At 40.4% G+C, this 15,952-nt stretch overlaps 1 long non-coding RNA gene across 5 annotated transcripts in view; it reads right to left on the bottom strand.

The window, feature by feature from the left end:
* Positions 1 to 2,829: 2,829 nt before the first annotated feature.
* LOC310893803 overlaps positions 2,830 to 15,952 on the bottom strand; it is a 41,661-nt gene continuing 28,538 nt past the window's right edge. For 2 of the 5 annotated variants that reach the window (XR_014579313.1, XR_014579316.1), the window contains one exon: positions 10,782 to 15,431. This is a non-coding gene — a long non-coding RNA (uncharacterized lncRNA). Of the gene's footprint in view, positions 7,625 to 10,781; positions 15,432 to 15,952 lie in introns of those variants that run through there. The other 3 variants (XR_014579312.1, XR_014579314.1, XR_014579315.1) reach the window with 3 other exon arrangements.

The raw sequence follows: 15,952 nt of genomic DNA, 5'->3' as shown, positions 1-15,952 counted from the left end.
TCCTTCCTCCCTCTGCATAGGCAGAATCTCCTCACTTGAAATTGGGAGGTTTTTGGCATGTAGGGGTCAAATTGTTTTGTCTCAGGTCAAAGTCTGTGTGAGTCACTCCTGTCTCCTTGGCAGTCAAGAGAACAAATTCCTCTGACCTGTCTTAGGTATATCCTTCAGGAGATGAATTGCTGTCTAGAAATACTTTCTCCCTGCCCATTGTGGAGTGACTTCAGGCTGACTGAAAAACAGGCTGCTAATTTTTATTTGCTCAAGTTAGGGAATACGATTAGTGAGGAGTGGCATCATCAAGCCATTTTGCAGAGCTGGGAGCCCATTACAATCAGGAAGCAGGGAGGACAGAAGTAGATTAAAGCTCTTACCCTTTAACATGATCTGTCCATGGCTCTCATAAGGATTCCTGACAAGAAATCTTGGGATTAAGGTCCTATGTCTCTTTGCTGCTTTGCCCACCTGGGTGCCAGCTGGGTGGCACATCACAAGGAGAGAGGAAGCCCCTGCTCAGAGTGGAGCTGCTGAGAGGCAATCAGCTGGGAGAAAGGTTGGTCTCAACATCTGGGAACAACTATTCCCAAATAGTTTATACTCTCTTGGCACAGTAAACTACTGTATTTCAGGTTACCTTTTCAGGGCTAGTGGGGGATAGATGAATTAGTTCAGGGCCTGTCCTGCTTCACTTGACCAACACGAGGGATGCTAACAATCTCTTTCACACTTATATACAAACACCACTGGTAAATATTTGCTCATTGCCATTAAATAACCTTGCTATGATTCCTGCTGTTCAGAAAATGTCTTAAAGGGAGATTTAATGGCATGTGAATACCAGAAAGACAGGTTAACAGTCCGCAGTGCAAAAATATATTTGGAAATGTAAATGCTTATGGTACGTTGAGAGTGCAGCAGCACTACTCCTCAGTATCTTCACACTTAATAGTCCACAAATGTTGCTGTGGTCCTCTGCACTGAAGATTTGTTCCGAAATACAGTCTTGTTAGACATTTTTCATGGACTTTCATGAACCTGGGCTGTGTTTTTCAAAGATGGGCATGGGAGTTAGCTGTTTCCTAAAGCTATGTAGCAGATGGAAGTTGACCTTTGTATTTTTGAGTGTCCATGTATAGACAATTTATAGCAGCTGTTTAAAAATGCTATTGACACTTAATCAAATAGGCAACTTTCTATTTTAAAAAATACATAAAGGCGGCACACCATCTTTAATGATGCTTTTCCATTGGTTTATGTGACTTCTGCTATTTTTTGAAATATGCACTGGCCATTACAAATTCTTTTTATTGAGAGAGGGAATCTTGGCCAGGGCCCCAAGGTTATTACTCACTGTATTCAAAAGGTACTTGGGGGATCTTTAATTTCCAACTGGAGAGCTGGCAGAAGGACAGTAGGTTTAACATTTCCTCTGAAGGATGACACCTTTGAAAGTGTCACACGCTGCTTATTACTGCAGCACACTGGATGTGAGCCAAGGTGCCAGTATGGGACTTGAACCTGCAAGTAGTTGGCTGTAAGGCAGACATGCTACCCACAGAGTCACAATGACACCTAGTAGCATCTTAATTTAATAGACCACTTTTTTCTATGGCAGCCTCTTATCTTGCATTTTTATGGTCTGGATCACTGAAAGTTTACTTTTCACTTCAACATGCATTTATGGAGAATGACACTTTGTTTTCCTTGCCTGTATTGCTGCTGGCAACTCTGAACAATATACTATTGAAAAGTTATGTCCAATGAACAGTAAACAAAAACTTAACATTTCATAACTGCTTCCTCTAAGCTCCTTAAAGATATTTTTAAAAGTTAGGAAAAGAAAAATTCTGCCATTCTGGCAATTCTGGCAATTTCTGCCATTCTGGCTGAAAAACAAAGCAAAGCAAAACCAACCAACCAACCAAACAAACAAACAAAAACAAACAAACAAACAAACACACCCAAATGGAACAGGGTGAAGCAGAAACAGGGTCTGATTTGGGCTGATGGGAGGCAAAGACATTGCTGGGAATGGTGGTCTTCAACTTTAGAGAAGCTGTGGATGCCCCATCCCTGGAAGTGCTCAAGGCCAGGTTGGATGGGGCTTTGAGCAACTTGGTCTGGTAGGAGGAGTCCCTTCCCATGGCAGAGGGGTGGAATTAGATGATCTTTAAGGTTCCTTCCAACTCAAACCATTCTATGGTCATATGATTCATGAAGGATGGCATGGAGGGGTGGGAACTGGATAAGCCGGGGCTGAGAGAAGTGAGTGGTGTGACAGGGGACAATGGGTGTCATGGTCAACGTTGCCTGTTTGTGGATTGTTGGGAAGGCCATGAGGATGGGTGGTGGCATAGGCTTGTTGCATAAGCTGGGATGGTACGGCAGTGCTGGAAATACCAAGCACAGAGCTCCGTGGTCCATGTGCATGGTCTGGCAAGGAAAAACAGCTCCTGCTGCCAGTGATGGTACCAGTACTGCTGCCAGGGGCGCTTTGTACCTTTGCTTTTCTTGGCTCTTGTTCTGTGAAAGGTTGGGCACCCCTTTCCTAAACACAGATCCAGATTTGCAGATGTCTGGGAATTGAGCTGAGGGAGAGCTGCCCCAAGCCTTCCCAGGCCTGCGGCTCCTCTTGCTTAAATGAGCTTCCTTGTATTTGAGTGTTTGCATAATCCAGGATTAAACTGTGAGAGCTTTACAATGTGTTTGCCCTCCAGATCCGAAAGTTTATTTTTGACCATAGCTAATAAATAGTTAATACTCACATTTGATTAAAAGAAACCTTTACTAAGAAAAAAACAAACCCAAAGCAAAACTCATAAACTCCTTAAATATCAGAGAGATTTAAAAAAAATAAATCTATATATATAAATAAAACATTAGTACACTCAAGGGAAAACAATACCATTTTGATCTCAGAAAATATATTTGTCAGCACTTAAAGAAAAATATAAGCAATTCTGTCAGGTAACTAACGGAATTTTTATGACTGGTGAAGATGATACCATTTCAAAAGTACCACCACTAATTTATCTGTTCATTTGAAAACATCAGTTTGAACATGACACATTCTTAACTGCAACAAGTTAGTGGGATTTTCAGCTAAGTGTAATTTCTCCACATTGCTCTCAGACTCTGCATGGACACCAGTTCTCCCAATAGCTGATTCACAAAATAACCTTCCAGTGGTGTCAAAGACTCTGTAGCTTTGGGGGTGTCCCCATGGCCTCCAAAGCTCTGGGCAGGCATGGAGCACCTATCTGTAGCTCCAGTTGGGATACTGGGGTCATCCACCCCAAGGCAAGCATCAAAAGTTAGCATGAGCTAGTTACCATAAGTGCTTTTCGTAGGTAAAGGAGGAGAAGAGTCACCTTAGGAGGTGCCTCATCTCATTCCCAGATCCCCAAGATCTGAGCCATCTTAGACACCAAAGCCAAGTCCAAAGGATTACTGTCTGATGGTTCCTGTTTTTCTCCACTGGTCATAAAGAAGACATGAAGTCATTAACACTGACGTGGATAGCTAGCTTTTAGTTATTAGAGCTAGCCTATGGTCAGTATGAGGTATTTGAAATATATATGCATGCTTAGCAAACCACATTTCTGAGAAGAGCAATCTTATCTTTTTAAAACAGCATTTACACTTCTCTATCTTTTCTTTACTTATTCTTGGCATTAAAACTGTCATAATAACCATAATAACAATGCCATCAAGGATGATATACAAGGAAAAAATCAGAGGAGGAAATTTACTTAGAGATGAAAAATTGTGTGTGGTGTTTTCTGTCTTGTGGTCTTCTGGTTGTCTTGCAGTTGAAATCTGGTCTGCACTATTGATAAGGCCATTAATTACTACAAATAATTAATAAAAGTTTTTAGAAGTCTTATTCTCACATTCTTCAATAACAATTTTAAGCACCGACCACAACTCTGCATATGCTCAGTCACAAGTGGGGTCCCTATCTGAGATGGGCTCAGTATGTCTTCTTCAGACATCTAATTAAGAAGTACATTTGCCAGCAAATTTCATTATTGAGAAGTCACTCAGAGATTCATATAACTGTTACAAGCAAAAAAGAAAAGTAATCAAGGAATTAACTGTTGGACAAACATTTACCTATGAGTCCATTAATTAGTTAACCAGGCAGTTCAAAAGTAATTCTCACAGCTTTAATAAGGAAGATATTGAATGACGAAGTGTCTATTTTAATTCCATTTTGAAGTGGTTATGATGCTACCAGTTCCCAGAAGCTCCATTCATTTGATATTCTCTGAAAATCTTACTTTGGGACTAGATTAGAATTCTAGCTCTAATCTAGAAAACAACAGGAAATCAGCAAAGAAGCAAATATTGAAACCAGGACTAGTATTCCAAGAATTCTTATAGACTTCTTATAGAAGTTAAATTATAAGAAGTAGACATTATTTTTAGTCTAATCATTTATAAGTAGTCTCTTCTATGTGAGGGATGAACTGATAACCTGAATGTTTTTGTGCACATGGAGTTGTCAATTCTTCAAAGAAGACTAAAGAAGAATAAATGAGAAGGGTGCATTAAATAGGGACAAGCTGCTCCACAGAAATATTCAGGTGAGGTGTGTGTAGTAAATGTGCCTCAATGCCACTGACATTTACAGTTACGGCATTAAACAGCTTTGAGACTCTGCTCCTCAGTTCCAAGGCATACATTGCAAGCCATAGGAAAAGGAAATGTTTCTTATAAATCACGGTGTCACAAAAAGTGCAAAAATTACCGTATTTTAGCCTAGAGTGAAAAGATTATAGTTAATGCATTAAGTATGAAATCTCTTAAATTCAGAATTTTTCACTTCAACAGCTCTCAGGATGTGTGAAGTTTTCTTGTTTGTCTTTAGAGAGAAAAAATGGCCATGGGCCTAGATTGTTACTCTGTAATTTTCACTACAATTTCTTTAACTTGGTGTTCAGGTTTATGGAATATATAATTATTTTCATTGGAACGCACATTTTAACATCTGGGAGTAATTTGAAAGAATGTAATCAACTTTGTCCTTTTTCTCAGAGAGTATCTTCTGGTAATATTTAACCCATAACTGATTGCATGATTTACCAATTTAGCCCTGACTAACTTGTGAAATTTATCATCTTTGGCTGTTACTACACAAATCTATCATGGTAACAGAACTTGGTTTTCCAATTATTTCTGTGTACAATGCCTTTCTTGTCTATGGAAGGCTGTTTCATTCATGCTTCTGTGCTGGTCAGCAGGGCTAACACTGAGAATAGGAATTCCCTAAATGTGGTGGAACCTCTTTATGGTGAAGGTTATTTTTTTTTTTGGAAAAAAATCCTCCTTTTCAACACTGGGCCAAATCCTGACATCCACCCATACTTTCTACTCTTATGTTTTCAGTCTTCACTCAATTTAATACACAGTATTATATAGTAAAATGTAACTCACAAGAACCTTAAGTTTGATCATATAACATTAAAAGGATGCAGAAGTGATTATAAATATGCATAATGCAGTTCTGCTTGTGTCTGATCCCAGGATTGTGCAGCTTCTCACTGTTTCCCAGATTTTGCAGGACTGATCCCTAAACAGCTTCCCATTATTTTTCAAGACTGTGGTGGGCCTAAATCAAGTCTCGTGGAAGTCAGTGTCAGCCTTGTCAGCCTCACTTCCCCTACCTCTCTTCTTTGAGTGAACTGCAAGGTTGGAGAGGGACTGGGAAAAAAGACGAGAAAGAGCAATATGGCAATAGAAAGTGCGATATATGTCTTTTGAATAAGGTCTAGGAAAGGTCAAATAGTAAAGAGGTGAGAAAAAAATAACAAAATAAAAGGGCAGGTGCAAGTGAGAGAGCTATTAAATCAGAAATGAAATCAAATTGGAGAATAAATCAAACGATAGAGTCTAGACAGAAGAAAAGGTTGCAGGCCCTAAAAGTGCTGGGAGAGAGCATATGTCAGTGAAGACAAGACAAATCAGGATTTGCACACATCTAGTGCAAGAGTGCCCAGCAGAGCACATCTTATAGAGGAGGGAGATACAGAGGGGAAATTTATCTGCTGTGTACAGGTGAATGTGCAGAAAAAAGATCAAAATCAATTTGTTGCTTGATGCAGAAGGACCAGATCTGATTGCTTAAATATTGAGTCTTGTGATGGAGGAGCGCAACATCCTCTGCCTAGACAGAGACCTGGTACTGACAATAATACCAAATGTTCATGCCCAAGCAGTAAACAGGGGAGTTGAGGGAATTCCCCAGACATAAATCATCCCATAGTAAAGTAGAAATTGACTCTCCCTTCCTGCTACTCTAATACCACAGGCATGCTGGGGTATGATTTAATCTGTGTTGACCCCAAACTTTTGTAAAGATAAATTTCTGCACATTTTTGGAGAGATCTCATTCACTTGGAGGTAACAGTCGCGGTGGTTGCATGCATGGAAGATGGATGGCTTCTCTGTTGTCTGATCCGCAGAGCAGTTATGCTGTAACCATGCATATTATTGTTCCTGTAATTGCATCCATCATACCTCCTGTAAAAACAAACAAGTGGACTCCCAAACTCACTTAAAACTAGATAAACAACTGTTCTTTGGCAATGTGACAGATACTTATTGCCTGCGAGTAGCCCATAACTGATAGGAAGGACAAGGATTAGGGTGGATTTGTAAACCATAAATTGTAGAAATCCACTCAGAGTCTCCAAGCCAGACTCTTCCCTTAACTTTGCTTGAGTTATGTCAGGAATAAATCTGTCCTTCTGTTGAAACTCAGTGAAACTTTGTGCAATCTCTTTACTGTGTCAGTCATTTATGTGTTACAAAAGCTAGAGCTTCAGCAAATCTAAGTTAGCTGGTAATTTTTTTTCCTCCTGCTTTGTAGAAGGATGAAATGTCGAATTTTCTGTGGCTCTGTTTTGCTGTATAAAAGGGTACTACATTAAATTCATTAGAAATAAGTGAAAATGCTGCAGAAATGTGATTTTATCCTTGCTGGTTTTGAAAGAGCTGAAAACAAAAATGCTTCTCCTAATGTATATAGAATATATATCCAAAAAGAATTCAAACTTACACTCATTTTGGTTTTGCCCACAATAATTGAAAATACAAAGCAATTAATCAAGATTAACTAGAAGCAGGGAAAAAAAAAAGGAAAAAAAAAAAGAGATTTAGCTAACACTCTAAACTGAATTAGTGCATGGGTACACTAATTCAACATTAGAACAGATGTGACATTATTCATCCTAATTTACCTGGCCCATGGGGATTTTGAATGCAGTGCCTGGTGACTAGGGGAACCCCGCAGTTTGAGCAGTGCCTTTCTTTGGGGCTATCCTGGCCACACATGCCTATCTGCTAACTCCAACTTCAGCGTGTGCAGGAGCAGATGTGATGCTTGCTACAGCATACCCAGCAGCTAGCAAGCTTTAGTTGTGATACCTCAGCATGTCACGGGTGCCCAGGTGGTGCTCTGATCTTCCAGACTTTATTTCTGAATGAGAAAGTCCACACAGGAGCTGAAAGCAATTTAGGTCACGGACAAATGTTCATCACAGGCAGCTCTGACAGGTGAAGATGATCGCTCCCTCAGCTCTTTGCTGCTCGTCATTTGCCAGTATCTTCTCCTTGGAGTAAGCTGCCCAAAAGACCAAAACCATATTTTTAAAATTGAAAACCATATTTTTTATTTGAACATAAGCTGAAGGAACAAGCTTCTTACCATGGAGGAAGTCTAGAATGAGATGTAGTAAAAGTGAGAGTTTGTAAATTAACTTCCGCCTGCACCATGTCCAGACAGAGGCTTGCTGGCAGGGGTTACTCTGAACTTCATCAATGTTCTACTAAGCTGCACCAAATTTTGGTACTCCCCCAAAATCTTTTTTTTTTTCTTTATTTTATTTTTTTTCCCTGTAATCTCTGCTGCACCTCTGTTCCCTGCACTTCTTAATGGTGTCTCGGTACTTCTGGTTCTGTCCTCCCTTACTGTGTCCCTCATGTTCATCCTGTGCTCCATAAGCCTTCCATGCCCCACCAGGCTCCGTTGTTTTCCCAGAACCTGTCTTCTTCAAGGTTCCTTCTGACCCAGAGCAAAAGAAGCAAGAAGGCTTCTGCCGTGCTGCCGTCTTACGGAAACCTGCAATGCAATAACAAATGGTTCCCTTGCAGAACTACAGATGAACTCACAGCAAGCTCACCTCAGGGAGGGGATAGCAAACTCCTCTCACCAGCTCTGGTTCAGTGGTAGCTTGGTTCAGCTACAAACCCCAATAAAAATCCATCTTTACTACCTGTCAGAAACCCAGCTCCTATCTGCGCACCCCACTCTTCAAAGCAGCTGCTACTCCTCTCCACATGTGTCCCTGCAGCCTGAGGGCATCTTTTCCCTCTAGTTTACGGTCAAATCTAGGAGCCCTTGGTTTTGTGCTCCCTGAATGAGATGCTCTGAGAATGACGGCACATTCCTGAAGGTGAGACAACCCATCTGATCTATGTTCACATGGGTTAGGCAGTTTTCACATCATGTTTTCCCTGAGCAGGATGGTTATTTCTGACCACCAGCTGGGAGCCTTTAGGAGCCGCAGCATCTGTAGGTGGCACTGCTACCTCCAGAAGTGGATCTTTGACTTCGGTGAATCTGTATCTAATTTTCCTGCATGTATCCCTGTAAACAAGCATTGCTTTGGTTAATCTGTATCTAATTTTCCTGTATGTCTCCCTGTAAACAAGCATTGTGTTTCAGTTTAACAATGTTCTTAGCAGTGATGAGCGTAAAAGATGGCAATACAGAGGAAGCCACAACAACATGGTGACAGAAACAGAAGAAAACCACCTGGAAAATCTGACACATGCTCTGACCATTGGTTCATGTTTTCTGACTTTAAAATAGGACAGGCGGGATTACATACATCTAATGCAACTAGAGGAGACAGTCAAACTAAGTTCATAAATGCAGAAATGGAACAAATGGCAAAGATGTCATAAGGAAAGGACAGTGTGAGGGCATTAAGAGAAGTAAGAGATTGGAAAGGATGCTGTTTCTCCTCAACTGCAAAGTGGTTGCAACCAAGAGCAGATTTAGTGGCCATTAGCTGCAGCTTCTTTTTCATTTTTTGTACTTTTTTATGGCCTGTGTCACAATAGTTTCTTCTTCTAAGTCACGGAAACTCAGGCTTACATCCATTCCTACTCCAAGGCAAAACACAAATGAATAATGATGCTTTCCAGAAGTAGGGTGTCAGCGCAGATCTAGTTCTGAAATGGATCCAGCTTCTTGGGGAAAATACCAAACAATTCACTTAGGTTTGAGTCTTTGATGTTTCATTGTTTTGAGTTGATAGTTTAACAACAAATAGTTATTTCTTCCTGTGGAAATGTTATTGGGTACAGATCATTTCACACAAAGGGGTTATTCTCCTTTGCCTGTCTTTTCTTTCCTGTGAAACAGTTAACAATGTTATTTGGAAAAAAATCAGCTACGTGATGCATTTGAATAGAAGGAAGGAGTGTTGTGACAGCTAGCCGGGGACATAGCAAGGTGCTTAGTGTGGTTGTTTTATTGTACATTGCTCCTTTTGACTTTTTCTGCAGAGTTCTGTACAAAGACAGCTGCTGCAGATTGAATAATGCATCTTGAGCATATTAGATGTATCGTGCATATTCAGCACTGAAAATAAATATCAGATTCCCATACTATTGCGTATTGTTCAATAAATTTGGCCCATTGTGTGTCATTTTCCTAGTGCGGTTTGTCTCTTCTCTCTTCTGCCATTTAGCATTTTATTTGCCTTTTTTCTCTCTTTAATTTTCAGATATTACAATCATCCCAGTATTGTTCAAATAGAAAAGGGTCTTCTCTTCTTGCAGAGTCTGCAGGTGAACTCTGGAATACAGTTGCTGTTGTCTGATATTTACTTGGATCTGAAACTTCATATCATTCACACCTTAACCGACCACATTTTACAGTCAGGAGGCCAAATCCATGGCTGGCACAACTCCACTGAACTCACTGGAGTTGAACTGCTTTATTGAGTTGCCTTGTGAACCTAGATATTTTAAATGGATGTGCTATAGTCCTTGGAATGGAAATATCAATGCTTTTCAATACAGCACAACTTTAACTATAACCCAACTCCTTTATTTCCTCTAGGGGCATTATGCTAGTTTTATTACTGTGTGGGGAAGGTCTTTTCTCCAATATGCTTCATTAGTCTATGCTGGTAGAGAGGCTGTTTTTTGACTCTATTTCAATTGTAAAGTTGGAAGCATGTCTATGACATAACCACTTTATGAGGGTATTTGAAACTGGAACTGTACTTCTGCGAATGAGATCACATCATAGGCATTGACCAGTGTGGTTATTTCATTGCTGGAAATACTTGGGGGAAATCACTTTTGAGAATTTGTTATTTCAAGTGTGTATCTGTGCTGCATCTCCCACCCACCTGTAAGTTCCAGTCTGACCTTTAGCTTGTTGGACTCTCCTCTTTCCCCTCCATTCAGTCACCATTAGCTTCAGCTCATACTTCTTTTTGATTTTCCAGTTTCCAAAAGAAAACATCTCTCCATGGACCTCTGTATATGTACATGTGTTCACCAGCCTACCACCAAGGTCTCTCATTTCACGTCTCAACTTTAACTCACGCCCATCTGTCATCACCATCTCCCACTTCTGCCTATTTTAGCCATGTCTATACCAATGAATAAGGACCAAGCAGTCATCCACAGTTGTTGATATTGTTAAATGACTAGACTGCTTCTGCCATGCCAGCCATGGGAGAACAGGGTGGGATGGAGATTGTTCCCAGTGGGCAACAAGAGTCAAGCAACGTTTCCAAGGAGTTCTGATATATGCACATGAGCTGTTATGTGTCCCTCATCATCCTGGCCTGTTTTATATATTAGCAGACATATAGCTGATTTGTAAATGTCTAGAGGATCTGATAATAATTTTCCTGCTCTGACTGAGAGATGATTACCTGGACTGGGACTACCCCATAAGTAACCACTACGTATGCCTAGAAGAGAACTGGAATCTCATTTCAGTTTTAGGCTGCACATGCCTATGATGAAGGACTGCCTTTTCCCTGCTTTTTGTACAATGTTAATCCAATGAGTACCAGTATAATACATGATAACAAATAATCCTATTTTAAAGACTTAATTAAAATTACATTTCACCTTTGGAAGAAAGGTTACACCTAGATGTTGTTTATTCCTCTGGCTTTCTTACACATACTTCACTGTATATTAATCTTTACCTCCAGGTGATACATATCCAGAAGTTGATGGATTTTAGAAAATAAGTTTTTCATTAAAAGAAATCACAGCCCAGTTATAAAAATATTTTGAATATTTATTGCTAGTCATAGCTAAAGCCAAATCAATGATAAAACGCAAAGCTGTTGTTGAATGCCTCATAAGTTGAGCTTTATAAAGTACTTTTTGAATGATTCCATTTTTCGTAGAAATCCCCACATTGTTTGTATCTGTGTATCCAGACACCTGGACTTCTCTGGATATATTCTAGCAGAGAGAGGAAGTATCTATACCAAAATAACAAGATAAACAAGTATGCAAAATTATGTAGCTTTTAAGATGTGGCATCTTGAACATATATCTATAAACTCTAAGTAATATCAATACAGTTAATGGCACCCATTCTTTAAAAATTCAAGAAACCTTAGATTATTACACAGGAACATGTGCTCCCCCTCAACACACACACACACAATTGCACAGACTTTTGGAGGGCTGCTCCATGTGGAGGGCTAGCTGATGATAGTAGTAACTATTCAACTACTGATCTTTGAAAAACAGTCTCATCCTAGTGCAAGCTATTTGTTCGTATGGACTGCTAGCAATTCTTTGTGTGTATGTGTTTTTGGTTGGTTTGCTGCCATGAAGAGCAAGTCTTACTCATTTATTCAACAATCTGTGCAAATTTAACATCATTTGGTTAATGATTTCCCTGCCAAATTCAGAGAGACAATTGTACTTAACTACAAACCTCATTTTAATATCCTATTTAAAAGTCTAATCGAACCATTACTATTTTGCCTTTGATTTGTTGTATCTTTGTGTTGTCTTGGAGATTTTGATGTTGCTTACTTCCAGCTCTATTGATATTTAGAACACGGATGGCATTTTTCTAGAAGCATAAGAGGATGAAGTGCTCTCTGATGGGATACAGCTCAGGTTATGAAGGGTCTAAGGGAGACACTTCACTTCTATAAAATGGAGATGCTCTGTTAATGACAATGTTAAAAGAAAATAATCAGCTAAAACTGGAGTGTATGTTGTGGCAATCATGTTCATGGAATTAGCCATGGAACTTCAGGTTCAAAACATGAATACTAAACCCAAGAAAAAAAATAAATATGTTAACATCTGCAAATAATCCCTTCTAGCAGCAAGAAAAATACATAGATTAATAATAAAAAATGGTGAGTCAACATGCATCCTCAATAAGGCAGTTTGATAGTAAAATGTTAAAATACCTCTTGTAAAACAGGTCTAGTGTCTAGTTAGTATGGGGGTAGGGTACTGGTTGGCAAACTGCTGCTGAAGAAGGCAGTAAGATCCGGTGCAGGACTTCGCAAATTCTGAAGTTCAAGAGCATGATCATCTCATGTGCCAGGGTCCTGTTAACAAGACAGTTTTGATGCTAAAAATAAGCAAATAAATCATAGAAACATAGAATGGCTTCATCTGGAATCATCTGGTTCCAACCTCTTCTAGTTTAAAACCATTCCTCCTTGTCCTAGCATTATTTGCTGGAACAAAATGTTGTTCCCCATGTTTTTTATAAGCCCCTCTTAAGTATTGAAAAGCTGCAGTGAGGTCTCACCGGAGCCTTCTCTTCTTCAGGCTGAACATCCCCAGCTCTCTCAGCCTTTCTTCACAGAAGAGGTGCTCCAGCCCTCTGATCATCCTCGTGGCCCTTCTCTGGATCCGTTCTAACAACTCCACATCCTTCTTGTGCTGGGGGCCCCAGACCTGGTTGCAGGACTCCAAGTGGGGCCTCACAAGGGCAGAGCAGAGGGGCACAATCACCTCCCTCGCTGGCCACCTGTCTGTTGATGCACCCCAGGATGCAGTTGGCCGTCAGGGCTGCAAGCACATACTGCTGGCTCATGTCAAGTTTTTCGTCTACCAGAACCCCCAAATCCTTCTCTGCAGGGCTGCTCCCAGTGAGTTCTTCTCCCAGTCTGTACTCATGTCTGGGATTGCCCCGACCCAGGTACAGCACCTTGCACTTGGACTTGAACTTCATGAGGTTCACATGGGCCCACTTCTCAAGACTGTCCAGGTCCCTTTGGATGGCATTCCCTCCTTATGTTGTACTGACTGCACCATTCAGCTTGGTGTTACCTGCAAACTTGCAAAGGGTGCCCTCAATCTTGCTGTCTATGTTGTTGAACAGTACTGGTTCCAGGACAGACCCCTGAAGGACACCGCTCGTCACTGGCCTCCACCTGGACATAGAGACATTAACCACCACTCTCTGGGTGTGGTTTTGCCGAGTCTAATCAAAAAATGAGAGATAAGTACAGAATACAGTGATTTTTACCAGTTAAACTCCTTTTTAGTGTTGTAGCAGTAGTCATGGAAAAGACCACAAAGATGTAGGTGAACTACTTCAGTGATGTTATATCCTCTGTATAGTTTACTACGCCATGCTTTACCTCTGTAACAGGAGTAAGACATCCATTTTCTTATGCCCAAGTTGAGTGAGGTTCTGCCATATTTTATTTCCAGATTAGAGAAAATGTCACTCAATGCTCTTATTTGAGTTAGAATGGAGAAAAACATTCCTTTCATGTAATTAAAAAAAAAAAAAAAAGAAAAAAAAAGTTAAATCTGTTAAATATCCACTGATATTCTTATGAGCTTAAAGCAATGCATGCATTGCATCTTGGACTACCATAGTTCATATATCATAACAGGTAACATGCATCAATTTTTAGACTGAAATATTTTGCTTTTCTGTGTGGTAGACTATTTCACTAGTCTGTCTGTTACCCAGAAGACCCAGGGAAGGCTCCTGTAGACAGGCAGCCAGGACACAGAGGTGCCCTGTGTGCAGCTCAGAGGCCTACTGAAGCATCTCACAGTAAGTGCTAAAGTAGAGGGAGGTATACTGTATCTATATGTGCATACCTGCAAACATAGAGGATTCAGCCTCCTATGGCGAGCTTGGAAATTATTTAGCCATCTGCTCAGCAGATCACTCAGCCCAAATATAAACAATTTGGACAGCACATAAAGGAGATATCTCTTGTTTTCTCTCCCACACACATTCAAAACTAATCTTGAATTTGAGGTCTTTCATTCAAAATTATAGTCCAGGCTACAGTCCCTACTGGGAACTGACATAAAGCATTACCTATAAAAGTGATTAAAGTGTTGGTATCTGCATGTACTTCTGAGCAGCTGGTCTATATTTGATGCATATCTCTGTTCCTGGCTCCATTATAGAAAGGGACAGTACAGAATGAGCTAACTGGCAGAAATCTCTGAGGATTTTCCTTTGATATCAGCAGGAATTTTAGCAGTTTTCTTTCTTCTCTGCCTGCACGGAGAAAATCCTGGCTTGAACCTGCTGTGCTTATGGCTGCATTTATCAGTGCTGGAATTTGCCAGGCATTTTGTAGGTGCTCGGGAGCACCCCAGGGAGGAGAGGTTTCTCAGCCCGCTGGTGTTGGCAGTCCTGGTGGTAGCACCGGCTTCAGGTCCTTCAGTGCATTTGAGCTCAGTTTGCTTTGAGGAAAACATGTTTGATTATCTTCTTAACCCTTCACTTCAAGACATTCTTCCTACCAGCTGTTATCCAGTCCTGCAAAATGCTGAGCACTGTCAAATATCACAGGGCTTTAGCTGGACAATTAATTCTTTGCAGTGCTCCTACCACATGCCACCACCAGAGTCAGAGGCTGAACAGCTTTGTCCAAATAGACTTATCCTTCCACTGTGAGGAAATAAAATATTCACAGTAGATTATGTTAGCTGTCTGTCTGAGTTGCTTTATCACATCCAAATAGCTGTCCTATTTTTCACACAAGCCAGCAGCCTCCACAAATTTCATTACCTGTATCCATCTTAACACTATTTAAACAAAAGGAAGGGCTTTAAAACGTGAGAGAACAAGCCTAGATATTTTCCCATGGGGCACCTCTGAGTTCAATAGTATCTTCGCTTCAATATTTTTTCTGCATCTCTTTCAAGCTAACCACATCCAGATTGTGGACATGCCAGGAAATGCCATTCTGGGGCTAATTTACTGGTACTGAAAATGTTATTTCCAGAACTGTCACTTTCGAAGGGAATTTGAGTATCTACAAGTATTTCAACTGTGAGGATCCTTTTTCTGACATTTGGGATCCATCTGCACTCCAATCCAGCTGGAACCAAATGGGCCCCATCCATCTGTAATCTCCCTGAAACTGTCCAGGACTGTCAAGGAAATTGCACTATGACCACACTGGAACCAGTGTTGGTGTTGGCTGGTACGGTTCAATGCTTTGTGTGGAAAGGGATTTAAATGAGATCATTTCACTACCCTTTTGGTAAATTCCATTGGGAAACAGCTGGAGGCAATGATTTCATAGCCTTATTATTAGTTGTATTCTAGGACACAATAGAAGCAGAAAATAATAGGGGTTGTGTCAGAATTTCAAATTGTTCTCTCCTGCCCAGCATCAGCAGCCCGGGGTCAACAAAATATGGACCAGACGTGAATCCCACAGGCAGGATAAAAATGGAAGGGTGCATCAAATGGGACTCCACAGGGGCTGTTCTTGGCTTAGTATTTTCATTAACAGATGATAGAATAGAGATTATACAGGCGATAGAAACCCAGAAAGGACTTCAAGAATATTTACTGCAGGGCAGCCCTTGAATGTAAAATAGTCTTGACAAACTAGAGGCCAGAATGTTATTCATCTGGCAGAAGCACTGGGTAATA

The sequence above is a fragment of the Anser anser genome, assembly GCF_964211835.1.
Source record: "Anser anser genome assembly, chromosome: 2".
Classification (NCBI taxonomy): Eukaryota; Metazoa; Chordata; class Aves; order Anseriformes; family Anatidae; genus Anser; species Anser anser.
The sequence above is the reverse complement of the archived record's forward strand: the minus strand, read 5'-3'. Positions and strand labels throughout refer to the sequence as shown.